Here is a 19,348-nt window from a genome sequence, read left to right as displayed (position 1 = left end):
ACAAGGGAAAAGAATGCCATGGAGGGAAAAAAAAATATTAGGTAATTTTTTTTTTTTTTTTTTTTTTTTGTCTTTACAAAACAAAATAATATTCCTCCTGCTAACTACGGCTTTGACAAGAAATTTGTTCCTACTGCAGTGCCAAAACAAGTATTTAATAGCAAAGAAATTAATACAAAGATTTCTGAAGCCTAACAAGCACTTCACTCAAAGTCATAGAATCATAGGATTACTCAGGTTGGAAAGGACCTCAAAGATCATCAAGTCCAACCGCAGCCTAACCATAGTACCCTAACTCTAACAACCCTCCGCTAAATCATATCTCTGAGCACCACAACCAAGCAGCTCTTAAACACATCCAGGGACGGTGACTCAACTACCTCCCTGGGGAGCCTATTCCAGTGCTTAATAACCCTTTCTGTAAAGAAGTGTTTCCTAACGTCCAACCTAAACTTGCCTTGGCGCAACTTGAGGCCATTTCTCCTTGTCTTGTCACCTGTCACCAGTGAGAAGAGACCTACCCCGCTCTCACTGTAAACACCTTTCAGGTACTGGAAGAGAGTAATAAGGTCTCCCCTCAGCCTCCTCTTCCCCAGACTAAATTTTATTTCCAAGCTGACGGAGTTCGGGGTTTTGCTGGTTTGTTTGTCTGTCTTTTTCTTTATAAGAGTGATATTTGGACAAGATATAAGTATTCTAAACCATGTCAGTTTAATGAAACAGCATTACTTATAACTTAAAGGACAAGTGACTAACAGCTCTGAAAAAAAAATCATATGTTTAGAGACAATATGTTTGTTTCCAATTGAAACAAGGAGACCCACCCAAGATAAATTTCAGGTTGGATATCAGGAAGATGTTCTTCATCAGTGGGTCTCAGCCATTGAAACAGGCTGCCCAGGAGAGTGGTCACAGCACTGAGCTTGTCAAAGCCCATAAAGCGTCTAGACAACACTCTCAATAACATGGTTTGGTTTTTGAGTGGTGCTATGTGGGATCAGAAGTTGGACTCAATGATTGTTATGAATCACTTCCAAATCTGGATATTCATAGAATCATCATAGAATGGCTTAGGTTGGAGGGGATCTTAAACATCATCTTGTTCCAAAAAGTCCCCCCCCCCCTCCCACCACAGGCAGTGTTGCCACTTACTAGACCAGTCTGCCCAGGACCCCATCAACCTGGCCTTGAACACCTCCAGGGATGGGGCATCCACAGCCCTCTGGGCAATCTGTTCCAGTGCCTCCATCACCTTCTGAGTAAAATTTTCCCTCCTAGCATCTAACCTAAACCTAACAAAGCCATTCCTATTCCTCCCTGTCCTGTTAGTATCATACCATGTAAAGAGGTACGTTACTTGCAAAGTAACCTCCTGCTTGTAAGCTCTTTTTAAGTACTGGAAGGCCACAATGAGGTCTCCACAGTCTTCTGCTGTCCAAGCTAAACAAGCTCAACTTCCTCAACCTTTCTTTCACCATCTCTGTGGCCTCCTCTGGACTTGCTCCAACAGCTCCATGTCCTTCCAGTACTGGGGGCCCCAGGCCTGGACACAGTACTCCAGACGGGGCCTCATAAGAGCAAAGTAGAGGGGAGACAATTGCGTCCCTCTCACTGCTAGCCACTCCTCTTTTGATGCAGCCCAGGGTACTGTTCACCTTCCAGGCTGCAAGAACATGCTGCTGGCTCATGTCCAGCTGTTTGTCCACCAGGTCCATCTCCACATGGCTGCTCCCACTCTGTACTCAAATCTGGGATTGCCTTGATCCAAGTGCAACACCTTGTGCTTTGCCCTGCTGAACCTTATTAGATTCTTGTGTGGCCACTTGTTGAGTCTGTCCGGGTCCCTCTGGGTGGTGCCCCTCTCGTTTGTCAACTGTACCACTCAGCTTAGTATTATGAGCAAACTTGCTGAGACTACACTCAATTCCACATTCTAGGTCACTGATAAAGATGCTGAAGAGCACTGGTCCCAAGATGGATTTCTTGGAGGACACCACTCATGATTTGCCTCCACTTGGATACAGAGCAACAACCCTCCAACTACGATCGTCCAAACAATTCTTCATCCACTGAATAGTCCAGCCTTCAGTTCCATCTCTCTCCAATTTATAGATAAGCATGTGGTGCTGGACCACATCAAAGGCCTTGCACAAGTCCATGTAGATGACACCAGCTGCCCTTCCTTTGTCCGCTGATACTGTCACTCCATCATAGAAGGCCACCAAATTAGTGAAGCATGATCAGCCCTTGGAGAAGCAGTGCTACCTGCCTCTGTTCACTTACTCATTTAACATATGCCTTAACATCTCTTTCAAGAGAATTCTCTCTGTGATCTCCCCAGGAACATACTGGAAGCTCAACGGCTGGTAGTTCCCTAGGTCTTCCTTTCTCCCTTTATTGAATATGGGAGTGATATTTCCCTTTTTTCAGTAACCAGGGACTTCACCTGAAAGCCACAATTATTTCAAGTATGACAGAGATCAGCTTGGCAACCATGAGTTTCTTCAGAACCCTGGGATACGTGTCATCTGGCTCCATAGACTTGCACACAGTCAGAACTACGAGGTGATCTTGGATTTGCTCCACTCTTTCACTTGGAGGGATTTTGCTCCCCCAGCCCTCGCTTCGAAGTTCAGGGACACAGAAGGCGTGAGAATCTTGACTGCCATGAAGCCCAAGGCAAAAAATTCATTAAGTATCTTAGCTTTCTTCATGCCTGAGGAGGCCTGCTCTCCCTTTTCATTTATCAGAGGGCGTACACTCTTCTTCTATTCTATGTTTCTATAATAAGTACTTTCCAACAATTCATCGACTGCATATAGACTTACATTTAGGCAAAACAGAGAAAAGATGCTTTAAACTCTGCAGTGAAAATCAGGAAGATCCTTCTTGCAATATTTTTGTTAAATCATTGTGGAGCAGGATATCCAATATCCAGAACTCCAAATCTTCTGCCTATATACTTGAAATATTTCTATCACTGTAGGGAATGAAATACAGAGTAGCTGTCCATAGGCAGCCTACTGCCATGGGGTCAGCTATGGTTTGATGGTTCAGCACCTGTAACTGTAAACATTTAAACATCTAAATTCCTTATGTTGAGGTCAGGAAAATTTATTCTCTAATTTTTGTGTGCTTTGGTCTGATCTCTCTGTCAAACAAACAATTCTACTTTCTTCTGAGAGGAAGTCTTGTGTAATGAAGTTACGAGAAGCTTAAGTTTTGTTTCTTTCCACACGTACAGAAAGTGAGACAGCAGAACCACAGTTTTGGCTGGAGTTTTTAAGCACAACTACAGTATAAACAACTCTCTAAGTCCTTTTAATCTATCACTCTTTCTTAACAGTTACAACATATGGAAGAAATTATGTAAGGCACATAATCAAAAAGAATGTTTTGACAGTGGAAATTGATAAATAGTTTCAGTCTCAGTGCAAAAGATTTATGATCCTAAACTGGTTAAAGAATATCTATCAATATTTCCACATAAATTGAAGCTGTAGACAAAAATGCTACCTATCCATGTAGTTGCATATTCACAGTCTAATAGTGATAGGATAAGGGGGAATGGCTTTAAACTAAAAGAGGACAGATTTAGGTTAGATTGTAGGAAGAAAGTTTTTACTCAGAAGGTGCTGGAGGCACTGGCACAGGCTGCTCAGAGAAGCTGTGGATGCCCCATCCCTGGAGGTGCTGAAGGCCAGGCTGATCTGGTGGGTGGCAGCCCTGACCATGGCAGGGAGGTTGGAACAGGATGATGTTTAGGGTTCCCTCCAGCCTAAGCCACTCTATGATTTTATGATGATTCTGTGATTCTAAGCTTTCCATAAAAATAAAAATCATATGTCAAAATAAATTAATTGGCTGCACCATTACTGATTTTTTATTATTATTATTATTTTTCCTTAAAGCTGTATCTCCTTTTCATGACTTTCCCATGAATCCCAAGGTAGATTCATTTTAGATTCAATCTGGCTTGGTTACTGTCGTTCTTCCTTTTGCTCTCCTACAGTAACTTTACTCAACGGGAAAAAAAAAAAAAAAAAAAATCAAGACAATTTTTTTTGAAGTCTTTGTGTTCGAATTTGCATGCTCTGTAATAGTTAGAAAGGCATAGCCTCCAAAAATGAAACCTTACTATGTACATGCAATTCCAAGCATTCAAAATATCACCAAATCTGAAATTACAAGTTCTGGAATAGAGTAATCTCTCACAGGTCTTTCTGAATGCTGAGATGCATCAGTTTGCAGGTCAATCTGATCATCTTCCAGAGGTTCAGAGCACTCTGATCTGTTCGCTTCCCGTGTACTTTCAACCCCATTGAAAATGCCTTAAGGTCCCACTTGATAACACTCATGAGCCAGAGAGCACTATAAGGGGAATGTGAAGAGGGTAAATTGCATTCATGTCACAAAGCATTTTCACTGTTTTCAAGGAATCTAAGCTGTAGGCATTTTGCTGTCACTAAAATAAAAGACTTTTTCCTGAACTTAATCTGAAGAACAAAATGTTAAAAAAGCACATTAAAAAGCAGCATCAACAGCCACTGCAATATTTTTCAATCTAAGGGAAGGGCTAGGAGTATTTATTACAAGAACATAAAACCAACATAATAATAATAATGATAAAAACATATCACCTGCGAGTTTATTCAATTAAATTCACACATACATGCCAAAAATAAGTCTTATTTATATTGTGTGGAGCCACAGAAGCAAGGCTAGGCTTGATAAACAAATGTTGGGTCTTACCACTGTGCAGCTGGCATTAGTCCCCCCTCCCAGTTTGTCCCTTTGGTCCCTGGACAACAGAATGTAATCATTTTATTTACAGTATAAATTGTCCTCCTACTGAGAAGGACAACACTGCATCTCAGCAGAGCACTTTCAGTGCACTATTTATAGTCCAACTTTATTTATTTAATTTTTCATAACCCTCTGAGAAAAAAGTTAACCAAAAAGACAAGAAAGTTAATCGCCCTAATTCCTTCTGCATGCTCAGGAAGGGAATTCCTTTGGGTTTACAGTCTCAGGAAAAGGAAGCAAATGCTACCCCCAAACCAAGCAGAGTGAGGAGACAAATATTTGTTAAGAACATGACGTTATGTCCCTTACAAGACACAATGCATAGACTGCCTCTCCATTATCTTCCTTAAAAATTCAGATAGTAGAGCTCACAGCACTCAGGTGGCTCTAAAATACATGTACTCATGTTTTAGAAAATAATTTGTTGTTGCAGAGAGTTATCAAATAGCTTTCCTGAGGATAACCAACTTTTATGTATTTAAATCGAATTAGTCAATGGTCCACAGATAAACCGAGATCCCTTTGGCATTCTCTTGCATTTTCTGTGGAAAACAGGTATAATGCTAACCTTCCTGTTTTATTCATAATATAAAACCTCCAATATGTATCTGTTAAAACTTATACCAACATATGTCTCACTCTTTAAGAAATATTAAGTTAAAATAACTGAAACTATAAACTGCTGAGCCACACACAATTCAGGGAGCAAGCAAATGCCAAAGAAGCTTCCAGTTAATGGTGTAAGAATCAATTAACCAATCTGTATTTAATCCAGAATAACCTTCCCCTTCACAGTCCCTCTGCTTCAGTTACAGCTCTAGTTTTAAAACCAAAAAGAGGATTTAAAACTATACTAAATCACAACTGATTTATGAAACACTGTTTAAAACACATCATCTTAAACAGCCAGCGTTAAAAGGTGTAATGGTGGCTGGTTCATGTAATTTATACTTTCCCCTGTGAGGGAAACAAATTTTACAGGGTTTCATTGGAGTATGAGCTTTGAATGCAGAAAAAGTGGCTCAAGTAGCTTACCCTGAATGAACAAAGTAAACTGAAACCCTTTAAACACAACAATACTGGTCATAAACACTTGCAGTTACTAATAGCTAACTACCTGCCAATTAAACATAGTGGTACTGCACCCTAACCAGTATTTGTACTGGGATATCACACCATTTTTTTTTTTATACTAAATGGTGATCATTGCAAAGTGTAACTTAAAACTAGTTCTATAAGGCAAAACAAAGCATGAAATCCATAGCTGTTTGCGGCATAATCGGGTTATCATCAGACTTGGACACAGTCTTACTGAAGAGACATTTTGAATACTGGCATGTCAGTATTTAGAGCTAGGTAATAGGAAATGCTGAGAATGAATTGAAAACAGCTCTACAGTCATGTCTCACTGGGGTATTAGACACTAAAAAGATTTCAAGGAGGTGCCTGTCTGCACCCCCAGGGATCCAAGGCTGAAAAAAAAATGTCCACGCCTTTTGAGTCCTTTCTTGCAGCTTGAGACTCTGCCTACCTTGTCCTTGGGCTAGGCAGTCTCTTACCAGGTTCTTTATTTCCTTCTAATAAATTGTGTGAGTTTTCATTAAACTTTCACTAGCAATATGTAATCCTAGGATGCTGTGTTTTGTGATAAAGAAGAAGGAGGTTTTGAATATACGAGATAAGCTGTTATATGCTTTGGCACAAATTTACACTGAAGTTTGATGGATTTCTTTCCTTACAATATTAAAGGAATAATCAAGCATAAATTTAATGCTTCATGGGAACTTAATACTTCTCTATCCTTATAAAGCACAGCGAAGGCAGACATTAGGAAAAAGGCTCATTAGCCTCTGTAAACCTTCCTTCCTACTTCACAATGCACCATTGAATGCTGTGATCACAGAGGGATGGGATGGGAGAGGCAGTCCAGCCAGAGAACCTGGACGTAGGAGGCGTAAGGGAGAATGTCAAATGAGGCAAATGACATTCACTCTTGAACCTAGTCAAAGCAAAACGTTTTGTGGATTAAATCACACATAAAAAGCAGAGGATTTGATTAGAGAATGCCAAATTAAATAATTATTTGAATCACTGTTTTCCCTGAGTGGTTCATTACGTAGAAAAGAAAAAAAGTCATTTTTTCAAAGACAATATTGTTAATTTTTGTGGCACAGAATCCTTGATTATGGATTTATTCTTCTCATAACTGAAGGAACAAGGGAGATCTTTCCAACAACTTAACTGGAGCTATACAGCTTTCCATACTCTTCTCTTATCTAGCCTCCCTCATATGATTTGTAAAAAGATTTCTTGCCAGTGTAAACAATGCTTTCGTACTTTGATTGAGTTTTGAAGCAATTCCTTATTTCTTCTACATAAGGTCAAATCAAATAGAAAATAAACATTCCTTAGCCAAAGTGGCATTACAGAACAACATACTCAACTGTTTCTCACTTAAGTGATGGAAAAATTCACATGAATAGGCAGAAAAGAGAGAACGGAAAAAAAAAGAGAGAAAAGCAAGTAGTAATGAAGAACTCAAGGAAGGAAAAGCTCACGTTTCCTGTGAGCACAAGTAAAGTGCAAGTAAATAGCAGAAACTATACAGGGCAAAGGGAATGCAAGAGAGTAAGACATAGGTTTGTTTCTCGTTTAAATTACACATGGATTTTTTTCCCCTAGAGTGATACTGTAGGCTCACCAGTAACTCTTCCTGATAGGTTTACATGCTGCTTTGTGTTATTTATTTTTAAAGGTAAAAATGTTAAAATGCCAAAGTAGTCCCAATTCAGTTTGATATGCCAAGGTCTTGTCAGCAGTCAATAGAGAGAATATCTCTGTATCATATAAAAATAAATATTTATGTCCTTCTGTGCCAAGTCTGAATTACATCATGCTATAATTCAACAAATAACATGAGGATAAGTACAACAGCAAGTTTCCTAACTTACTGTATTTCCAATATTTAACACTGGGGCAATACAAAGACCCTTTTCTAAAACAGATAGTGACAAAGACTGATAGTAAATGCTGTAAGTTAATCTCAGAACCATGATGATGTCAAACTACTTGAGCATCATATACAGTTTATGGTATGGTACCATTGCAATCTTTCAATGGAATTACAGTTTTGTAACTGATCTCTCCCTATCAGTTACACTGCAGAAACTGTGAAGTCCAAGTACAAAGAGACTACAGGTGTGAATAATTGCACTCGAGTCTTTTCCCCCAACCATATTTCTAAGCCTGAGAGTGATAAATGGCACAGCAGTTATAAATGGGCAACAGGGTCAGTGGAACTAAAAGCTGAGAGTTCAAAGAAAAGTCACAATTCTTAAGAGTTCAGGAAAAGGCCAGAGACTGATGTTGCAATGTTTCATTGACAGATGGCCAGAGTTGTTATATTCCAATTAAAGAAGATAGTTGATTGACAAATAACCGTGGTAACACAAACATTACAGACTCACACCATTCGAATCACCTTCCTAGATTCCAAGTGTCATAGTTTTCTCAAATCCATGCAAAATTTTTCTTTGACAAAGACAGAACAGCCACAAATAAAATACCCCCAAAGAGGCTCTTGCAATTATTAAATGAATCATATGAATTACAGTAAATCAATCACATCTAAATTGGTCCACATGATGACAAAAATCTAAGATGGACTTTGCCATTGCATCTACAAATAAGATTTATCATGACAGACTGAAGGACAAATCCACTGACAATTTAAGTACCTAAAATGAATAGAATTCAGGAATTATAAGTTAGACACGCAAGTTCAAAAGGCTGATCCAAGAAGCAGCTCAACTGGACAAATCTGCTCATACATCTGAATTTCTGACTGTGCAAGTCAGAGAAATAGAAGGGGAAGGTGATAGCATATTTCCATTGCTTAAAAAGCTTATCTTTAGGTATACCTAATAAATAAATAAATAAGAAGAATAAAAGCTTATCTTCAGGAATGCCTGAACACCATTTGCTTGGGTATTAAAAAAAAGAAAAAGTGGTTTCTTGTAACTCCCACAATCCAAGTGAATACATTGCACACAGGAGTATTTTCCATCCTTACCACTGCAGCTGCACAACTGTAAAATAGAGATGAGAAGAGATGGATCTAGAAGTAGCACAGGCAGGAGGGAACTCAATGACATGGCCTTTTGCCATTTTCAGACAAGAGGAAATGATAAAATGGTTCCTCATTTCAACTCCAATATTACTTCTACTTTTCAGATAACAGCCTAATGTAAAAATAATCACTGTAGTAGGGCCTGGAACAATCCTGCTTCCTGCTAGATAAGATACAGATTCTAAACAAGCTAAGTTGGAAGTTTCTCCAGAGGCTCTCCAGCTCTACAAAAGATTTGCTGAACAGGCTTCATTTCCAGGGTTTGCTCAAATCTGCGGGCAGCAGACCCCCATGATCTCATCTCATGAGCTTAGATTTCTTTAATTTGCAGCACTAGGAATTGGAAATCAAATCAGACTATGTACATAAAGATTTGCATTAGGTATTAAGTTGCATTTATTTTCTAGATCTTCCTATCCAAAAGAAATAACCTTAATTTTTGCTTGCTGCTTTTCAGTGCACCTCTACAAAATAAATATATAAATTATCACTAGGTCCATTTTTTTTATTGGTGGATGTTGGTGGTATGGTAGTAGAGGTCAAACCATTACACTATATTCTGTCACATTTTGTTGTCTGCAACAGATGGCAGCAGACAGGCAGTCTAACAGAGTAGTGTCTGACGTGGAAGTGTGGATGGAGAAAAAGTCTGGCTGAGTAATGCTGCACCCTCGATCAGGGATCTCTTTATCTCTTTCTCTAACACTCCCCGTCTCTCTCTCTCTCTCTCTCTCTCTCTCTCTCTCTCTCTCACACACACACACACACACACAGTTTTCCCTCATAAAGTTGTCAAGTAATTGCAAAGCTTATTTTGATTTCTTATAAAGTTGTGTCATTTAACTGCACAGCTTAGACAGATATAATTGTGAGAGTGCCAGTACTGTTAAGATAATTGTAGTACAGAGATTCTCCTTAAAATTCATGATTGTGTTTGGATCTTGAGTGTTGTTTCACCTTAATCTAGCCAAGGGGATATGTGAATCTGGTCACCTTTCCCTCCTTTCACACATGTGACATGTAAGTATTTACCACAAGATTCACTGAGATGGAACATGAGGAAATTTCACATGGAACAGCTATTCACACTATCTGAAAATATTCTCTAGAGATTTGTATCAGCTCCTACAATTAAATTATACAAAAGAGAAATAATTGGCCATGATCGCTATCATATTATAGACTTACATTATGGATTAAATATCCTAGTAATAATAAAAGAATTCACCTACAAAATGAACAATGGGGAAGTTAATTCCCCATCTCCCTTACTTGTGTATATAGACTGGATGGAGAGACTTTATGTACTCATATAACATTTGGTTAGAGTTCACTCCCTCATTACAAATAGTAAATGGTAGCTATTGAATTTTCTCACTGAAAAGATGCTATCTTTCTTGAGCTACAGATTGCCGGAGGGTCGGAAGACATCCTTCAGAAGTAGCACTGTATGTTGATACATTACACATTCTTGCTTAAGCATCCACTAGTGGCAACTGTCAGAGAGTTAACGCTAGGCTACACGGAGTTGTGTTACAACGTCATTACAGCTGCACTAGTAATGCTGGAACTGGATACAGACCCAGTGTCACAAACATTACACATATCCTTAGCAGGCTCATATTCTCCTATGTCAGAGAATTGTATTTACTGTATCAGTTCTTTCAGTATGCTTCGGAAGATATGCTTGTCTGAGACTGAGGCACATCTGGTTATGCAACTCAACATCCACCAGTGTTTAAAGATACCTTTTTCAGAGAAGCCTACCTTAGCAAGCAAGAAAGCTTGACTCGTCTCTAAATTATCTGCAACTTAAAATGCAATGATTTTATTTCATTTTGTCCTAAACACTGGCTTCCTTTCTGAAGCATGCCAGCACCTGAACACTCAGCCAGGCACAGGGTGGACGGACTTTGTTTAGCCTGGTTCCCCCATGCTTCACAGCCAGCAGCATAGGAAGGACACACAGTGAGGCAAATAGCGAGCAGCAGTAGTTTGATAAGATGACCAGGGTGGACAGTGAGGGAATAAACAAGGAGGAAATAATGAAGAAAGACGAGAGAGTAAGGCAATCGTTACATCTCCAAAGAGATTGATTTAGAATAGGAGAGTGGTTCCAGCTAATGGAGAAAATTAAAACCACTGAAATTAGTATGAGCTCACAGAAATCCACTGTCATCTCTTCCTCAGCTAAGAATTCTGTAGTTCATTGAGGACTTCAATTACTTTGCAGAGGGGTCAATTTTTAATATGTTATTTAGGATATCACTCAACTTGTCCATAATTCCATCATCTCCTTTTGCATTTCTTCCTTTTCCCGTTTCGTCGCTCACTGCCTACATACCTTCCACGGCAAAGCTGAGACCTAATAGAAAGCATAACTTGCCACAGAACCCTGATTCACTCCTAATTTCACATCAGGATGGATGAAGGCCTCCAAAGTTTGTCATTCACTCTCCATTATAGACTCAGATATAATTCATCCTAGCTCTAAGGGCACACATCCCAGCCATCAGAGACACAAACTCAAGCATCTGATTTGCTTGACATGAGATTTTGCATGGCAGAAAATCCTTTGTAAACACAAGGATTGTGCTCAAGTTTTCTCAAAAATTAATTTTTCTCAGTTATTCAGTAAAGGAGGTCAAACCTTGGTCTCTAAGACTCCAAAGCTTTTGCCTGTTCACAAACTACTTTGGAGAAAGTATCCCCAGCTCCATCAGAGCTATTGCCCCTTGTACAAACAGAGAGACCTGGCCTGTGGATAGGTGGAGGCTGGGGGAAATTGACTTCATGAGTTCAGGAGAAATGGTAATCTCAGCCCAAACTTCAGCTTCCCAGTAGAAGCTTTCATGATGGAGTTACTTGATACTTGGCAGCAGAACATCCACACTCCTCTTATTCCCTATTCTCTTCCACTCCTAAAGTGTGGTTGAGATGAATTTTTATGAATCAGAATTAGATGAGATTTCTTTAATTAGAAAATTCCCAATCAACTCCATTCATACAAGGCAGACATAGGGCAAATGAAAAACTGCGCAGTCACTCTGACAATCCCTACACAGAAGCAATCTGTCAAAATGAAAACCAAAATTCAGCTTTATGGAGGTCTGCTTTTTTCCCTGATAATTTCAACCTCTGAGACAGAATTAGCAATTTTGAGAGCAAAGATCAACCTTGCTTCAGAGTCTAGATGTCAAAAGCTGGCAACTGTTGGAAGGCAAAAACTGAACTTTGAAGTCCTGAACTTTCTTTTAGGACAGCAGAAGTCCTTATCATTCATACTTAAATGACAGTGATTTTTTCTCCAAAGTGCAGATTGCACTCAAACTGTCTTGCAGAAGACTGAACTTTATCTTCCATTTGGAGAATATTATTCAAAAAATACAATTTGGCACTTCAAAAGAGACATTTGACTTATCCTTGTCTCATATGATTGCCCCTTACAGCACTTGAGCAACTGCAGCTTTGGGAACATTTCAAAGAGAAATGATCTAGCAACATGTTCATACAACATCAGTGCAGTTAGACTGAGCTGCTGTAATCCACATTATCATACATTGGCAAATGTACTACTGCTTAGCTATACAGACAGCTTCGTTTTCTCAGCCTTATTTTTAAGCTGCGATACCTACTGTGGCTGATACTTTATGACGCGGTAAAGGTGCATCCATATTTTTTCCTCCATTGAATCTGAAGAAAAAATAGCTGCAGCCATTTGGGATATTAATAGCTGAAAAACATCATGATGTTCTTAAAAAGTTTGTGTTTAAATGTACTCCCTTACTCGTAAGAAAGCAATCACCATCCTTCAGCTCAGTGAATTACAATGTGAATACAGGCATATACGTATCACATGTACATACAGCTTTCTTTTTTCAAATCTAAGCGATAGCACATGCAAACGAACACATTTGGGGTTGTGTATACACTTGCGCTCTAAGGTAATTTCTGTATTTGAAACAAAAGACAAAAACAAAAAACAAAAACTAGAATTCCCAGTGTCTTTCTACACTTCATTAAAGCAGTTTGTTATCCATACTGCCTTCTGTTAGGTTCTCAAAGACGCTCCATCCGATTTATAACCTTATATCAAAGTTAGCAAGAGGAACAGAATTGGGTCAACACATTAAACTACATCTCTCTTTTACATCAGCTCCCAGGCAAATCTTCAGATTTTCCTTGTTATTTACAAGGACATTAAGAAGGTCTCGTTCTTTCTACCTCAGTGACTTTTTCTTCCCACATGCAGACGTGGTAAATCTTTAGATGCTGGTTAGTTAAACGTTCTAGCAATAGCAACAAGATAATAGAATAATTAATATTAGAATAGAATAGAAAATAGAATTAACAGAACAACTCTGATTAATCAACCTTATAAAAAAAGCGTATTCTTTCTTTTCAGGAATCTGATTTTGTTATGGGAAGCGCTAGATTAGAATTAGAATTCTTAAAATAAATGAGCTAAAAAGGCCTGACGCCTCAAGATACAGACCCAAATACAGCCGCTGTTTTAACGCATTTGGCAACTCACGAAATATGTTTTACAAAAATAACTTATCATATTAGAAATATAAAAAGTTAAGGAAGTACTAGAAATGAGCTGGACAAAAGAGATGCTCTTCAACAAATACCTGAGGGAAAGAATTATTAACCTAGATTTCTATTTCTATTCTTTTTTTAAATGCAAAACACGTATTATTGAAAAATTTGATTATTTTTTTTGGGGGGGGGGGCAGGGAGAGGGGGGTGGGAAAGGAAGTGATGTGGATTCTATTCATAACCTTTATTTGACACAAGCCACGGAACATCTGGAAGCACACGTGTTTGGCTGACTTGCTTCATGCTACATATACATATTTTAAAGGAGTCTGGTCACCTCAGCTGCTCACTGTCAGTCACAGCCTGGTGTCCAGCATTCTGTCAAGCTCTCCCTCCTGTAGGTTTCCTGGATAAGGAAGCACCTTGTTCTACCTTATTTTTCCCTTGCAGGAGTGTGCGCTCAGGTACCCAGTCATTCTCACTGAGAATGAACGCCCAAAGCTCACACATCACAAAAGATGAAGGCAGTGAGCCTGCAAGCACATGCGTGCTTAAGATTGCACACGTGAATAATCTCAAGGAATTCAATCACATCATAAAGGTAACTAACAGGGCAAGCACACAAGAGGTGATATAACACGTTATCACTAGAACAATCATCAGATACCATCTCCACTATCCTGCCTGCTCTTTCCAGTGTTCCTCCCTTCATCCTGTCTACTGAAAGAGACTTTGACTCACAAGGATATTAGATACTATATGTATTGCTATCGGGTGCAAACTAGACAATTCTCTTGCAGAAAGCTCTAAGTTGCTTATAAGAAAGTTCACAATAAACACATTTTTTGATTAAAAATAAAAAAATAATGGATGCAGAGAAATCTGGAGATTTAATTGCTTACAAAAGATTTTAAAAGGGAAGGAGCCTTGTAGGCAGATTCTGAGTCATCTCAGATATGAGAGGAAGATCAAAACATGAATACAACAGTGAGTTCTGAAAGATATTTAGGTAAAACCAGAGACATATTACTCAGGAGGCTATTTCCAAAGAGCATGCCATTTGTGTGTGTTTGCATTCAATTAGGCCCAGACAGACATTCAAAAGCTTATCTAAACTATAGCTGAATGTGTCATTAAGGAATATATTCCACAACAAAGATGCTAAAGTTTTCCTTCACCATCAGTTAGAAAGGTACAGTTTATAACATTAGAAAATAATCCAACAGTAGTTATCCATACAGCTTCATTTCTGTGCTGGTAGTAACAAGAATGCAAGCACAGGGATCCTGAAAAATAATGACAACAGATGAGTCTTGCCACTGTTACAGCCACCTAGACACGCTCAGCAGCTTGCATGACTGGACACCAACCATAGGATTAAACTGGAAAAGATTCCTCCTTAGGCTGCTTTTGTTTACATCTTGGAAAAAAAAACATTCTGTTCTTTGTAGTTACATAGCCCAACAGAGAGCATTTAATAGTCTTCCTATAGCTCGACAGTACAAGTTAATATCGAAGATACTGCTAACTTGGCTGGAAAATCACTTAGGAAAACTCTTACCTTATGTGGAGGAGACAAATTAAACCCAAGTTTGCAGCTCGAGCCATTCTTTTCCTTCTAAGGATGAATTTATCTCTTTTCAGTTCAGTACCTCTGTGCTCTCTTCTGACCTAATTTTGTCTATGATAAATGCCAGGGTTTCAGTGGAGTCACTTGAGCTCCTGAAAGAAAAGAACTGAAGTAAAAAAAATGAATGCACTCAACATTCCTGCTCTGACAGATTGCTTGTCAGGACACTAAAAGCCTTGTAAGGCTATAGGTGAGGTAAAGCCTCCGAACTGCCATTATTCAGACAAAATTGCATTTCAGTTTTCTACTAATTATTCTGTACTAACATAATGAAGTTAAAGCTCATTCAGACTAAACAGGTCTACAATTCGTACAGGCCTGATACAGCCTGTTTTATAGGATTCATTCCCAGGGGAACTGCATGGCTAGAGGACATTCAAATTAAATTTCAGCCTTGGTTTAGACAGGAAAAAGACAACAATCGCATTCTACTAAGAGGCACTGCAAAGCTGGCCAAAGAAATTTCTCATTTTGACTGCTTTCTTTTCTTCCCTTACCCAAGCAACCTACAGGGAATGCTTTCCAAATAGCATGAAAGACTGAACACAGCTGCATCTGCTCTTGCAGAAATGGGCATGAAATGACCACAGGAGGTGCCCAGTAGCATGCCACCTCAACCCTTCTGGATGGGTCCTGAGCTGTGGTGAAGGATCTGTCATCAAAGCATACGGCACAGCTGAGACCACTGACTAGATGAGAACAAGAGAGCTTCCAATTCAGTATTCTGCTCTTAATATTAACCAATAACTGATTCTAGATGAAATCCCGTGGTAAGGACTTGATAATTTTTCCTCTATGAGCCCATCTTCTGACACTCCACACCCTTGAGGCTTGCTGAACTCTGAGAGCTGCTCTGAAAGTAATGCCTCCTATGTTATTATGTTGGCCCACGATGTCAGAGGCAGATGTTGGTGGCACAGAAGTAGAGGTTTGACCTTCCTACCAATATCCCGTTACATGTTGTTGCCATGTGACAGATGGCAGCAGAGGGGCAGCCTGACAGAATGGTATCTGACATGGAAGCGTAGATGAAGCAAAGGAGTGTCACCGAATTCCTCCACGCGCAAAAAACGGCACCCACTGACATTCAACTTTTATGGAGACCAACCAGTGGCTGAGCACAGTGAGGCAGTGGGTGACGTGTTTCAGCAGCAGCAACAGTGATAGTTCTTTGCTGGTGAAAATGCATAGCTAATGGCAAGGACTGTGTTGAAAAACAGTGTTCCGTGACAAAAAATACGCAGCTACATGATTCGTACACTTAATTCTTAAGAGCATTTAATACAAACATTGCTAAAGGATTTTTTACAGTAGGAACTGCACCAAACGGTATTACTTTATTACCATGATCCAGCAACCCATTACAAACATTCCAGAGTGCTTTTAACTTACCAGGAAATACGCAAATATATACAGCTACTCTTCTGAGGTACTGGTTTCTCAAACCACCAAAAATTTGTAGTTAGGAGCAAACTCCTATTAAAAGGAGAAGGTATCTTAATCTTACCTGACCCCACAAGAAGAAAAGTTGTCTGCATATGCTGTTAACAAACGTTCATTTCAAAGGAGATGAGCTAGAAAATATTTTTGTCAGAAGAGCAGATTATCTTCTACTGGAACAGCTCCATTCTTGCTATCATGCCCCCACAAGCTCTGAAAAAAAAAATTACATAAAAAGATTACACAAAAATGTCACCATATTTTTGAAGGAATATGATTATCAAATTTCTGAACTACTAACAAAATGCAGCATTACATGTGTTAAGAGTACAACGTTTCCCAAGCCTACACAACAAAATTCCACAATGTCTTTAAAGGTTCACTGAGGTTCTGAAAAGTCAGCGTTTAATAATGTATATAAAACCTGACTTCCAGACGTCCAAGGGACAACTTAAAAGAAAAAATAGTCAATATTTAAAACAACACAGCTGAAACTCTTATCTTCCTTTATTGCTAGAAAGATGGGTAAACTCACATGACCGCCGCAAAACTGCACATGCGTTATTTAGGTAGCATCAAAACCTGCACAGCTACGTAAGAAGAACAGGTTTGTGAAAGTTTTCACTGTTCATATTCTCACTTCTGAAGGAAGAGCTGACAACTTCCATACACTCTGTTGCTTAATCATTCCTTCACCTCTTAGAAAAGCATCTGGACTTTCAAAGGTGGTGTAAGGAAATCAAGTGTTACCCTCCAGAGTCAATGATACTGAGACATTTAATGTACTAGCCTCTTTTGAAAGCTCAAACCAACCTCAAATTAAAAAGAACATTAAAAAAGTTACAAGTATATCAATTGCTGATCACCTTGCACAATCCTTCCCCACTTCTTTCACAGCACACAAATACCTAAAGCTAAACAGAGTCCTATTTACAAAAGCACCCCAGTCATGTAGAACTTCACAGAAAACAATTTTGGTTTAAAATATGTGTGTGTGTGTGTGTGTGTGTGTGTGTGTGTGTGTGTGTGTGTGTGTATCTCAACACATGAATTTGGCACCCAAGATGCCTTCGCAGCATTAAGATCTAAAGGCCCCGATGCCTCATTCCCTTCTGAAAACAGTAATATTTTCCAGTGTTATTTTCTTAAAATAAATTATAATATTACTTTCACAACACACCACTAGTATCAGAATACCAATTAAGGAAAAAGCAGTGCCTTCAGAGCTTCTTGTTGCTGTTGTTATTTTTTTGCTACTCTTCTTATAGCCATATTTTAATCTGTACTTGAATTATTCTGGCTATTAAGACTTATCCTCAAATTGCTGAATGAGACTTCAGAAAACGCTGTGAGGCTGCAGTACTGGAGGGAAAAGAAAGTCATGTTTTAAATGTATACCTCATGTTGCTCTCTGCCTTCTACGATCAATTACAGAGGGTTATAGTATTTCCACAAACTGGGATTCCTGAGACACTGCTAATTCTCTCCACTTTAAAATAAAAAAGGGCATTAAATTTTGGATTTGAAGGTAGAAATGACAGAATTACAATTAGCACTACTATCTAAAGGAATTTCTTGAGGGAGAGTTCAAATTATTATCATTTTTATTATTACTACTATTATAAGGGCACCAGAAGTACTTAGCACCAGAAACTAAGACAACCAAGACTCACTGTCATCATGTCAGTACCACAACAGGACTCCCAGCTTGGGGTGCTGTGTAGTAATTTTGCAGCCCCACAGTGAAGTTTTTTGCATGGAAGCACTGGCTGCATGGGAATAAATCTGTGCAAGCGTTCCCCTCTCCTTTAGGAGAAGAGAAGTACAACTAAATAAGGACTAAAGGCTGGATCCCAGAAGCAGTTGTCACCGAATGGTCATCTCAAGAAGGCTGTTTTGTGCTGGTATCCAAGTTGCTGCTGTTGTTTATGCAAACAGTGATCTATGGTAGCCATGCAAAAAGCCACGCACAAAATGATTCTGGTCATTGGAATCCCACAGAACAAAAAAGGCTCTAACGAAGAAAACAAGGTGCAAACTAGAAGCTGTAACCAACTCTTCAAATCCCATTTCTAACTTTAGTATTTACCTGAAAAAAAAAAAAAAAAAAAAGCTTGGCTGAAATTCCATTTAGCACAGAAATAGCTATAATTGCAGCATGCAATAGGGAACATAGGAAATTATTTTAACACTGGCATAATAATACTGAATTTTAATTGACTTTGACAGTACTGTATGGTAGAGTGAGTGTTATTCTGCTTAAAACTATATTTTAAATAATATTTTCTTTTGTATTACCTATAAAGCGATAACGTTATCCAACAGAAGAGAAGAGATTAGACTTGGATTGTGAATACACCAGACACTGAAAGCACTCTGAACGTGATTCTGTTCCACATGGCCCTCCAACACATACACACTTGTATTTCACTACTATGTGCAGGGTCACCAACCACCAGACCAGGCTGCCCAGAGCCACATCCAGCCTGGCCTTGAATGCCTCCAGGGATGGGGCATCCACAACCTCCTTGGGCAACCTGTTCCAGTGTGTCACCACCCTCTGTGTGAAAACTTCCTCCTAATATCCAATCTAAACCTCCCCTGGAAGCTAAAAAGGAACAATTCGCTCTGTAACAAGGCATGCATATAGCTAATAATAACATAAGGGAGGGTAAAACACTGTTTTGTAAGCAATGCCAGTTTTACTTCACTTCCCTGAGCAATACAGGTGGCTCCTTTAAGAAAAATCCTGCATCTCTGTTTAGTCTGGTCTAGTATTAGATATGAAGGTTTGTGGCCCT

This window comes from Gallus gallus, chromosome 1 (genome assembly GCF_016699485.2).
Source record: "Gallus gallus isolate bGalGal1 chromosome 1, bGalGal1.mat.broiler.GRCg7b, whole genome shotgun sequence".
NCBI lineage: Eukaryota > Metazoa > Chordata > Aves > Galliformes > Phasianidae > Gallus > Gallus gallus.
This window is presented reverse-complemented; position numbering follows the sequence as displayed.